General features: G+C 39.9%; 1 protein-coding gene across 1 annotated transcript in view; it reads right to left on the bottom strand.

Annotated features, from left to right (window-relative positions):
• The window catches only part of SGK3 (serum/glucocorticoid regulated kinase family member 3), a 243,092-nt gene that overhangs the window by 113,698 nt on the left and 117,213 nt on the right, over nucleotides 1-12,181 (bottom strand).

Here is a 12,181-nt window from a genome sequence, read left to right as displayed (position 1 = left end):
GCTAAATAGTTTCAAAATTTTGTCCTGAGTTTAGAAATACCCAATGTTTACATGTTCTTTGTTTTTTTTGCAAGTTATAGGGCCATAAATACAAGTAGCACTTTGCTATTTCCAAACCACTTTTTTAAAAATTAGCAATAGTTACATTGGAACACTGATATCTGTCTGGAATTCCTGAATATCCCTTGACATGTATATATTTTTTTAGAAGACAACCAAAGTATTGATCTAGGCCCATTTTGGTATATTTCATGCCACCATTTCACTGCCAAATGCGATGAAATAAAAAAAATCGTTCACTTTTTCACTAATTTTTTTCACGAACTTTAGGTTTCTCACTGAAATTATTTACAAACAGCTTGAGCAATTATGGCACAAATGGTTGTAAATGCTTCTCTGGGATCCCCTTTGTTCAGAAATAGCAGACTTATATGACTTTGGCGTTGCTTTTTGGCAATTAGAAGGCTGCAAAATGCCGCTGCGCACCACACTTGTATTATGCCCAGCAGTGAAGGGGTTAATTAGGTAGCTTGTAGGGAGCTTGCAGGGTTAATTTTAGCTTTAGTGTAGAGATCAGCCTCCAACCTGAAACATCCCCACCCCTGATCCCTCCCAAACAGCTCTCTTCCCTCACCCACCCCACAATTGTCCCCGCCATCTTAAGCACTGGCAGAAAGTCTGCCAGTACTAAAATAAAAGGTATCTTTATTTTATTTATTTTTTTCAAAACCCCAACATATTCTGCTGTGTAGGATCCCCGCTTAGCCCCCAACCTCCCTGATCCCCCCCAAACAACTCTCTAACCCTCCCCCTCTACCTTATTGTGCACCATCTTGGGTACTGGCAGCTGTCTGCCAGTACCCAGTTTGCCATAAATAACGTTTGTTGTTTTTTTTAATCTTTTTCTGTAGTGTAGCTGCCCTCACTCAATAGCCAACCCCCCACCCCTTCCCAGATCACTTGGATAACTCCCCTCTCCTACCTTACCCTCAGCTAAATAGACTTGTCCCATAGTGTAGAGTTCCCACCCGCTCCCGCCCCTAAGCTCACGCTTGCCCCTCATGCACACTCGCGCCTCAGTGAGTCCCCCCATGCGCACGTGCCCCTGCACATGATCCCGCCCCCATGCGATGACTTTCCCCCATTGATGGCCGCCCACCCGCCTCCCTGCAACGGCTCCCACCCACCAACGATCGTGGCCATCAATGTCCGATGCAGAGAGGGCCACAGAGTGGCTCTCTCTGCATCGGATGGCTAAATTTTTTTATTGCAGGATGCCTCAATATTGAGGCATCATTGCAATAACATGAAAGCGGCTGGAATCAATCAGGATCACTTCCACCGCTTGAAAATACCAACGACGTACAGGGTACGTCTTTGTTCGTTAAGGACCTTTTTTTGTAGGACGTACCCTGTACGTCGTTGGTCGTTAAGGGGTTAAAGGAACAGTCTACACCTAAGTCACCTTAAAGTCTTACTTTAGATTAAGCTGCAAATAGCCCCCTGCACCCTTTCTATATCATGCAGCAGTAACAGTAAAAAGGTTATTTTAAAATGAAAATTGTTTCTCGTCACTTTGAAATGGCTGCCAAGCTCTTTCCACTGATGACATCATAATCTGGGCTGCAGTCTTAACTAGTGAGATTCAACAGACTGTCAATGCTATTCAGCAGAGTGCATAGGTGCAGCCCAGATCGTGATGTCATCAGTGGGAAGAGCTTGGCAGCCATTTCAAAGTGACCTGAAACAATATTCATTTTAAAATAACTTTTTTACTGTTACTGCTGCATGATATAGAAAGGGGTGCAGGAGGGTATTTGCAGCTCAATCTAAAGTAAGACTTTAAGATGACTAAGCTCTAGACTATCCCTTTAAATAAAATTAAAAAAAAGTTTCCTCAGTCCCCCAAATACACTGTAGGGCATTCTATAGATTTCAGAAACCTCACAATCCTACATGCTGCATTGGGATTGGTTAATGGGATAGTGTACTTTAAAAGTGGTTCCCCTAAATGCATTTCCAATAACTTGTCATTCCAACTACAGAATATAAAATATATGGAAAGTTACTCATTTATGTTTATCTTTGTATACGAAATAGCTTGTTTTGCGCTTTTACCCACAACCTGCTAAAATGGACTGGGCTTGAAGGGAGAGCAAACCTTATCATTTCACTGTATATGAAAGTCAAATACTTATGGACCAATGAGATAACATTGATCAGCATTGCAAGAAATATCATGCTGACCCTTGCATGTGCAGTTCTCTCAGAGTCATCCAAGAAAAGGGGCTGAACCAGTAATTCCAGGCAAGTTGCAAACTCCCCTCCACAGAAAGCAATGAAGCTCACTAGAAAGCAGATTCTTTCACGGAAAAGCAAATGTGACAGGGAGTACCTGGCACTGATAGCAACATATCTGAGTAATTTAAGGACAATTTATATGGTTCATTTGCATTTTCCAGAGGGACGTTAATACCTTTTTGGATGTGTTCATTTTTTAGGGTGTAATATGAATCCAATTTTAACAGCGTACAATTTGACATTTTTATTTTCTGAAGCACTTTCCTGTATGTATATATCTGGATGTTGCATACAGAAATGTAGGCTACACCCCTAAGTGAGATACAGAGCTCACAGTGTAAAAAGCACCCAATGATCTAAACTTTGCTAGATCAGACGTGTTTTTTTTAACGCTGACCCTCACTGTCCTGATGGTATTATCATAAAAAGGGGGTAGTGCCTGGAAGTGGCGAGATGTCTCCTATTGAATGTAATGGAGTTTGCTGGAAAGGGACACTTAGCAGTGAGCAGGGGGCGCACTTTAAAAAGTAAACCCTGCAGCCAATATAAATCACATTATGCTGCTTTCTGCGTATAGTATCTTAAATCTCCTACATTTTAATTGCATGTGTAGGTAATTAAGAAAATAGAGTCATACAGCAGGGCAGAAAAAAATTATTGTATATGCATATTTTTTTTTTTTTTTTGGACCAATTAAAGATTTTAGCTTTTTCTAGGGACTTCCCTTATTTGCCCAAGCGTTTTTACAGTCTCTCAGACTCTCTTATATATCTGCTCTTAGAACATGTTTGGCCCTTATTTTTACATGTAAAATCTTCATTGCAAACATTTAGTTAATAAATTTGATGCATCTGACAGTTATATGCCTTTACTCACACTGTGCCTTAAAGGGACAGTCTTGTCCAGAATTTTTATTGTTTAGAAATATAGATAATCCCTTTATTACCCCTTTTCCCAGTTTTGCATAACCAACACATAACAAACTTTTTACCTCTGTGATTACCTTGTATCTAATCCTCTGCAGACTGCCCCATATTTCAGTTATTTTGACAGATTGCATTTTAGCCAATCAGTACCATCTCATAAGTAACTTCACAGGCGTGAGCACAATGTTATCTATATGGCACACATGAACTTACGTCCTCTAGTTGAGAAAAACTGTCAACTGCATTCAGATAAGAGGCGGCCTTTAAGTTCTTAGAAATTAGCATATGAGCCTACCTAGGTTTAGCTTTCAACTAAAAATACCCAAAGAACAAAGCAAAGTGGAAAGTTGTTTAAAAAGACATGCCCTATCTGAATCATAAAAGATTAATTTTGACTGGACTGTCCCTTTAAATGAAAAATAGACTTCACAGATTGGCAGAAAGTTATTGAATATTGATAATAAAGTCAGAATGTGTGAATGAAGAGGATTTGTATGACACATTTTCTTGTACCAAAAAGGTATCAATTGTCAAATAGTATTTAGTTTTTTGTTTTTTTTGTTGTAAATTAGAGGGATATGAAACCCCCAAAAAATGTATTGTGTGATTCAGACAGAGCATACAATTTTAATAAAGTTTCCTATTTAGTTCTGTTATCAAATTTGCTTTGTTCCCATGATATTCTTTGTTGAAGAGATACCTAGGTAGGAATCTGGAGAATTACATGGCAGGAAATAGTGCTCTTGCAAATGAAAAAAATTCTTGCAAAAATGCAGCCATTTAGTACTTCAGAAATGGGTCGGCAATCAAGCATCCGTCCATGCTTTTCCACAAAAGATATCAAGAGAACAAAGAAAATTTGAAAACAGAAGTAAATTAGACAATTATTTAAAATGTTTATGCACTATCTGAATCAAGAAAGAAAAAACTGGGGTTTCATATCTCTGACTACTGTATCATTTTTCTATTTCATACATGAAGTTTGTTAATTTGCAAAAACAATACACAACTTAAAATAAAAACCTGTGAAAGAAACTTCCCCCAAAAAATAGTAACATCCCAATTACTCTGCCTTTTTTAAGCATTGCTTAAAAACACTGTTTGTATAATTGTGTTATTTTTTTTAAGGAATGATAGAAAATTCGCTGCTATTCACACGTGTATATATAGGGCCACTTATTTAACCTCTTTTTTTTTTTTTTTTAATATGTGTAAAAATCCAATACAGATTCATATGAGGCGCAAAAGCCCATAATGAAGCATTGGTCTCCAAACCACTGTTTGTAAACAGTTAGTTACTTACCTATGTAAATACAACAGAGAGCTAAACAGAAAAAGAGCTTGCTTGTCTTATCTCTTTCTTATCCCCTGTGATTATGCAATCTACATGTTTATTTCCTTGGTCACTATGTATACATTAGTCTGTAGCACCTGTGCATATGTGGTATCACAATTTCTTTGAAGTCTGTTTATATTTCTGTTTTTGTTTAGATTAAACACATTTTCAATGATACAATGATACTATGTAAATATAAAATAAACTGAAAATAAAATATAAAGTCTCTTTCATATGTAAAGATTAGACACCCCTGATTTAGTTTAATTACATGTCATAAAACAGTTTAAAAACGGTTTTTAAAAAAAGTTCAATTATGTCTAGTGGTGTCTTTAGTTTTGGTGCTGCCCTAGGCATTGCTAAATCCGCTGCACTACAAGCCCTCCACCACCTACAACTTTAGCTCATATTTGACTCATAATTTATATAAAATTGGAGTTGTCATGCACTCCTAGACAGCGAGGGATTATTTGTTTCAAATGCAATTAAAAAATTAAACTCGACATTTCAACCATGTATAAAATGTTTGATTCTTGCAAGTGAAACATTATTGCAATATACATTTATTATGCTGCCTTTTGCTGTAAAATGTATCTAAAACTTGTGCTCGTTTCACTATCTCCCAGGGAGGTTTGGGTTTATACGTTTAGGCAATTTATGTAAGCTTTTGTTTAAAGGGACAGTCTACAAAATATTTTTTATTGTTTTAAAATATAGATAATCCCTTTATTACCCATTCCCCAGTTTTGCATAACCAACACAGTTATATCAATATACTTTTTTTTATCTCTAAGCATCTTCTGCCTGCCCCCTGATCACATGACTATTTATTTATTTATTATCTGTTGACTTGCATTTAGTGCTATGTTGTGCTAACTCTTAAATAACTCCACAGGTGTGAGCACAATGTTATCTACATGGCCCACATGAACTAGCACTCTTCTGTTGCAAAAAGCAAATAGAAAAGCATGTGATTAAGAGGCTGTCTATAGAGCCTTTGAAACAGGCAGAAATGTAGAGGTTTAAATGTTATAAAGTATATTAATCTAACAATGTTGGTTGTGCAATGCTGGGGAATGGGTAGTAAAGGCGTTATCTATCTTTTTAAACGATAACAATTTTAGTGTAGACTGTCCCTTTAACAAACATTAACAATTATGATAGGAGAAGCATTCTTTACAATAGTAACTAAGCTGAATCAGTGCTAAGCCACCTTAAAGGCTGTGACACAATGAAAGCGATGCAGCACGAGGCGAAGAAGCTGCTTCGCACTGCGTCGCATCGCTTCTGAAGTTCAAATATTTCATCTCTGAGCGCTCAGCTACGGGACCTGATGCAGCAGAGTGCTCATAGATGAAAAGGCAGGACACACTGAGCGCGCACAGCCGCATCTACACGCTGCACGCTGCTCCGCTTGCAGTGTGTGACAGCCTTTATGGAAGATATAAGAGCAGGCTTCCCCTGTCTCTCTCAACTGCACATGTGCGAACAGAGTTTGTGCTATATCTGAATATTAGTTTGTGATTGGTTAGCAGGTGTTCTGGGGGTCAGGGAAATTAGTGAAATTAACATAAAACAATAAAATCATTTGACAAAATAAAGCTGCAGTTTTCATTTCAAAATTATTCTCAGATATGAAGGTTCAAAATTATGTAGTTTACCATTTGTGTTTAGTGGTCCTTTAAATAACCTAAGAGAAGGAAAATTTGCGGCCCCTCCTCCTGGGCCAAAATACGCCCTGAATATGTCTCAAGATCCAAAAATATAAAGAAAATGCATAAAATTGTAATTCCTTTATTAAACAACAGGGTATAACGAGGAAATGTTTTTTATATTGCACCCATGTGAAGTTATGTTTTACTCTATCATGTTATGGGCCAAAGGAAACGTTGGAGGTAGCAACAATATTTAGCTGTTTGTAAATTTGTGAACAGCAACACAGTTTTTTTTTTTTGTCATTGGGAGCCAGAAATGACAGTTGTGTGTTTAACCCTTCATTTATCCCATGAATGTTATGACAAATATATTTTATATATACATTAGATAATGCATTTAAAAAGGAAATTTATGCTTACCTGATAAATTGATTTCTTCTACGATATGACGAGTCCACGGATTTCATCCTTACTTGTGGGATATTATCCTCCTGCTAACAGGAAGTGGCAAAGAGCACCACAGCATAGCTGTATATATAGCTCCTCCCTTCCCCTCCACCTCCAGTCATTCGACCGAAGGTTATAGGAAGAGAAAGGAAAAGCTAAAAGGTGCAGAGGTGACTGAAGTTGTAAATAATAAAAAATATAATCTGTCTTAAATTGACAGGGAGGACCGTGGACTCGTCGTATCGTAGAAGAAATCAATTTATCAGGTAAGCATAAATTTCCTTTTCTTCTACAAGATACGACGGGTCCACGGATTTCATCCTTACTTGTGGGATACAATACCAAAGCAACAGGACACGGATGAAAGGGAGGGACAAGACAGGAACCTAAACGGAAGGCACCACTGCTTGAAGAACTTTTCTCCCAAAAACAGCATCAGAAGAAGCAAAGGTATCAAATTTGTAAAATTTGGAAAAAGTATGAAGGGACGACCAAGTCACAGCCTTACAAATTTGTTCAACAGATGCATCATTTTTAAAGGCCCATGTGGAAGCCACAGCCCTAGTAGAATGAGCCGTAATCCTTTCAGGAGGCTGCTGTCCAGCAGTCTCATATGCCAGGCGGATGATACTTCTCAGCCAAAAAGAAAGAGGTAGCCGTAGCTTTCTGACCCCTACGCTTTCCAGAATAAACAATGAATAATGAAGATGATTGACGGAAATCCTTAGTTGCCTGTAAGTAAAACTTTAAGGCACGGACCACGTCCAGATTATGCAACATACGGTCCTTCTTAGAAAAAGGATTAGGACACAAGGAAGGAACAACAATTTCCTGATTAATATTTTTATTTGAAACAACCTTAGGAAGAAATCCAGGTTTGTTACGTAAAACCACCTTATCAGAATGAAAAATGAGATAAGGCGAATCACACTGTAACGCTGAAAGCTCAGAAACTCTTCGAGAAGAAGAAATAGCAACCAAAATCAGAACTTTCCAAGATAACAATTTAATATCTATGGAATGCATAGGTTCAAATGGAACCCTTTGAAGAACACGAAGAACTAAATTCAAACTCCAGGGAGGAGTAATAGGTCTAAATACAGGTTTAATTCTAGACAGAGCCTGACAAAAAGACTGAACATCTGGCACATCTGCCAAACGTTTGTGAAACAAAATTGACAAAGCAGAAATTTGTCCCTTTACGGAACTTGCTGATAACCCTTTCTCCAATCCTTCTTGGATCCTAGGAATCCTAACTTTACTCCATGAGTAGCCCTTGGATTCACACCAATAAAGATATTTACGCCATATCTTATGATAGATTTTCCTAGTGACAGGCTTTCTAGCCTGTATCAAAGTATTGATGACCGAATCAGAGAATCCTCGCTTAGATAAAATCAAGCGTTCAATCTCCACGCAGTCAGCTGCAGAGAAATTAGATTTGGATGTTGGAAAGGTCCTTGAATGAGAAGGTCTTGTCTCAAAGGAAGTTTCCACGGTGGCAGAGAGGACATGTCCACTAGATCCGCATACCAAGTCCTGCGTGGCCACGCAGGCGCTATCAAGATTACTGAAGCTCTCTCCTGTTTGATTCGAGCAATCAAGTGTGGAAGGAGAGGAAACGGCGGAAACACATAAGCTAGGCTGAACGACCAAGGTACTGCCAAGGCATCTATCAATTCGGCCTGAGGATCCCTCGACCTGGATCCGTATCTTGGAAGCTTGGGATTCTGTCGAGATGCCATCAGAACCAATTCCGGTCTGCCCCATCGGAGGATCAGTGAGGCAAACACCTCCGGGTGGAGTTCCCACTCCCTCGGATGAAATGTCTGTCGACTTAGAAAATCCACTTCACAGTTTTCTACTCCTGGGATGTAGATTGCTGACAGATAGCAACAGCGGGCCTCTGCCCATCGGATTATCTTGGATACTTCTATCATCGCTAAGGAACTCCTTGTTCCCCCCTGATGATTGATATATGCCACAGTAGTGATGTTGTCCGACTGGAATCTGATGAATTTGGCCGAAGCCAACTGAGGCCACGCCTGAAGCGCATTGAATATTGTTCTCAGTTCCAGAATATTGATTGGAAGTAGAGACTCCACCTGAGTCCAAACACCCTGAGCCTTCAGGGAATTCCAGACTGCACCCCAGCCCAGAAGGCTGGCGTCCGTTGTCACTATCACCCACGAGGGTCTGCGGAAACAAGTCCCCTGGGACAGATGATCCGGCGACAACCACCAAAGAAGAGAGTCTCTGGTCTATTGATCCAGATTTATCTGAGGAGATAAATTTGCATAGTCGCCATTCCACTGTCCGAGCATGCACAGCCTCAGTGGCCTGAGATGAAAGTGAGCAAACGGAACGATGTCCATTGCCACTACCATTAATCCAATTACCTCCATACACTGAGCCACTGATGGTCGAGGAATGGACTGAAGTGCTCGGCAAGTATTTAGAATGTTTGATTTTATGACCTCCGTCAGAAATATTTTCATTTCTACCAAGTCTATCAGAGTTCCCAAGAAAGGAACCCTTGTCTGTGGAACTAGTGAACTTTTCTCTATGTTCACCTTCCAACCGTGAGTTCTCAGGAAAGACAACACTGTGTCCGTGTGAGATTTTGTCAGTTGATACGTTGACACCTGGATCAGAATATCGTCCAGGTAAGGCGCCACTGCTATGCCCCACGGTCTGAGAACCGCTAGAAGAGACCCTAGAACCTTTGTGAAGATTCTGGGGGATGTGGCCAACCCGAAGGGAAGAGCCACGAACTGATAATGTTTGTCCAGGAAGGCAAACCTTAGAAACTAATGATGATCCTTGTGGATAGGAATATGAAGGTAAGCATCCTTCAAATCCATGGTAGTCATATATTGAGCCTCCTGGATCATTGGTAAGATTGTTCGTATAGTCTCCATTTTGAACGATGGGATTCTGAGAAATTTGTTTAGACACTTTGAGATCTAAAATGGGTGTGAAGGTTCCCTCTTTTTTGGGAACCACGAAAAGATTTGAGTAAAACCCCTGTCCCTGTTCTGCTCCCATGGTATAGAGGTTTTTTACACAGCGTAAGAACGCCTCTCTTTTTATCTGGTCTACAGATAATCTTGAAAGATGAAATCTCCCTCTTGGGAGAAAGTCCTTGAATTCCAGTTGATACCGTGGGTCAAGATTTCCAGCACCCAGGGGTCCTGAACATCTCTTGCCCAAGCCTGAGCAAAGAAAGAAAGTCTGCCCCCCACTAGATCCGGTCCCGGATCAGGGGCCGCCCCTTCATGCTGTCTTTGTAGCAGCAGCAGGCTTCTTGGATTGTTTACCTTTATTCCAAGTCTGGTTGGGTCTCCAGACTGACTTAGATTGGACAAAATTCCCTTCCTGCTTTGTGGAGGAAGAGGAAGCAGAGTGTCCTCCTTTATAATTCCAAAAGGAGCGAAAATTATTTTGTTTACCCCTCATCTTAACAGATTTATCCTGAGGCAGGGCATGGCCTTTGCCTCCAGTAATGTCAGAAATGATTTCCTTCAATTCAGGCCCGAAAAGGGTCTTACCTTTAAAAGGAATAGCTAAAATCTTAGTTTTTGATGACACATCAGCAGACCAAGATTTGAGCCATAACGCTCTATGCGCTAGAATAGCAAATCCTGCATTTTTCGCCGCTAATTTAGCAATTTGAAAAGCAGCATCAGTAATGAAAGAATTAGCTAGCTTAAGAGCCTTAATTCTATCCAAAATGTCATCTAACGGAGTCTCAACCTTAAGAGACTCTTCCAGAGCCTCAAACCAAAAAGCTGCTGCAGTAGTTACTGGAACAATGCAGGCCGTAGGTTGTAAAAGAAAACCCTGATTAATAAATAATTTCTTTAGAAGACCTTCTAACTTTTTATCCATAGGTCTTTGAAAGCACAACTGTCCTCGATGGGTATAGTTGTACGCTTAGCCAGAGTAGATATAGCTCCCTCTACCTTAGGGACCGTTTGCCACGAGTCCAGAATGGTGTCTGATATGGGGAACATTTTCTTAAAATTAGGAGGGGGAGAAAACGGTATACCTGGTCTATCCCATTCCTTTTTTTATAATTTCCGAAATTCTCTTAGGAACCCGGAAAAACATCAGTGTAAGTAGGCACCTCTAGATATTTGTCCATCTTACACAATTTCTCTGGTGGTATCACAATAGGGTCACAATCATCCAGAGTCGCTAAAACCTCCCAAAGTAACAGGCGGAGGTGTTCCAGCTTAAATTTAAAGGACATAACATCCAAATCTGTCTAAGGTAACACATTCCCTGAGTCTGAAAGTTCTCCCTCAGACAGCAATTCCCTGACCCCCAACTCAGAACACTGTGAGGGTACATCGGAAATAGCTAATAAAGCATCAGAGGATTCAGTATTCACATTAATACCTGATCTACTGCGTTTACCCTGTAACTCTGGTAATTTAGATAATACCTCTGTAAGGGTAGTTGACATAACTGCAGCCATCTCCTGCAGAGTAAAGGAATTAGACGCACTAGAGGTACTTGGCGTCACTTGTGTGGGCGTTAAAGGTTGTGACACTTGGGGAGAATTGGATGGCATATCCTGATTCTCTTCAGACTGAGAATCACCCTTAGGCACACTTTCTTGACCTAAAATATGGTCTTTACAATGTAAGGCCCTTTCAGTACAAGAGGTACACAATGTAAGAGGGGGTTCCACAATAGCTTCTAAACACATAGAACAATGAGATTCCTCAATATCAGACATGTTGAACAGACTAGCAATAAGCACAGAAGTCGTTTAAACACTTTATTTATTGCTTTAAATAAATTTTTGAAAAACGTGTACTGCGCCTTTAAGAAATAAAAAGTGAACAATTTTTCCAAAACTGCTTAAAGAACGTTAATTTGCCTTACAAATTAGCATAAACTTATTGTTTGCTCCAAAAATTACTGCACCCCAGGAGTAAGGGGAGAAAAAAAAGCTCTAAAGTTAACTTAGATCAGAAAAATGTCAGTCTTCATAAAAATGCCCCTGCACCTCAGCTGTGGTGCCTACCTGCCCCCAGGGTACTTCGAAATGACTTGCCAACACTCTAGACCAGAGAATCACTGTCCAGGAGCAACCGGAGTTACTGCTTGCTGCTTCTCAGTCAGAAGGAAGTGCGCATTTGGCCGATGCCGGAGTAGGCCTAAAACAACCGCGAAGCGGTTTTGCAAACAAAGCTAAGTGGAACAATAACACCCCAAACACCTCTCAGCAAGTCATACTAGTTATCTGATGCAAATAAAAAAACTCCATCAGCCGTTTTTTTTTTTACCTCTCCGAGTGTCACATAACCCATTATAATGTCAACTTAGAAAAATAAAAACAAGGGACTCCAGTAACCCTTTATAACAGGTCTACTGTATAACAGGTCTACTGCTTACCCCATTCCCTTTCAGGGAATTATTGCCAGCCAGTTCTGATATATCAAGTCTCCTCAGAAATAAAGTGCTGCACATACCTTAATGCTGCTTGTAGCATGAAACCGTTC

The sequence above is a fragment of the Bombina bombina genome, chromosome 5 (genome assembly GCF_027579735.1).
Source record: "Bombina bombina isolate aBomBom1 chromosome 5, aBomBom1.pri, whole genome shotgun sequence".
In the NCBI taxonomy this organism is placed as follows: Eukaryota; Metazoa; Chordata; class Amphibia; order Anura; family Bombinatoridae; genus Bombina; species Bombina bombina.
The sequence above is the reverse complement of the archived record's forward strand: the minus strand, read 5'-3'. Positions and strand labels throughout refer to the sequence as shown.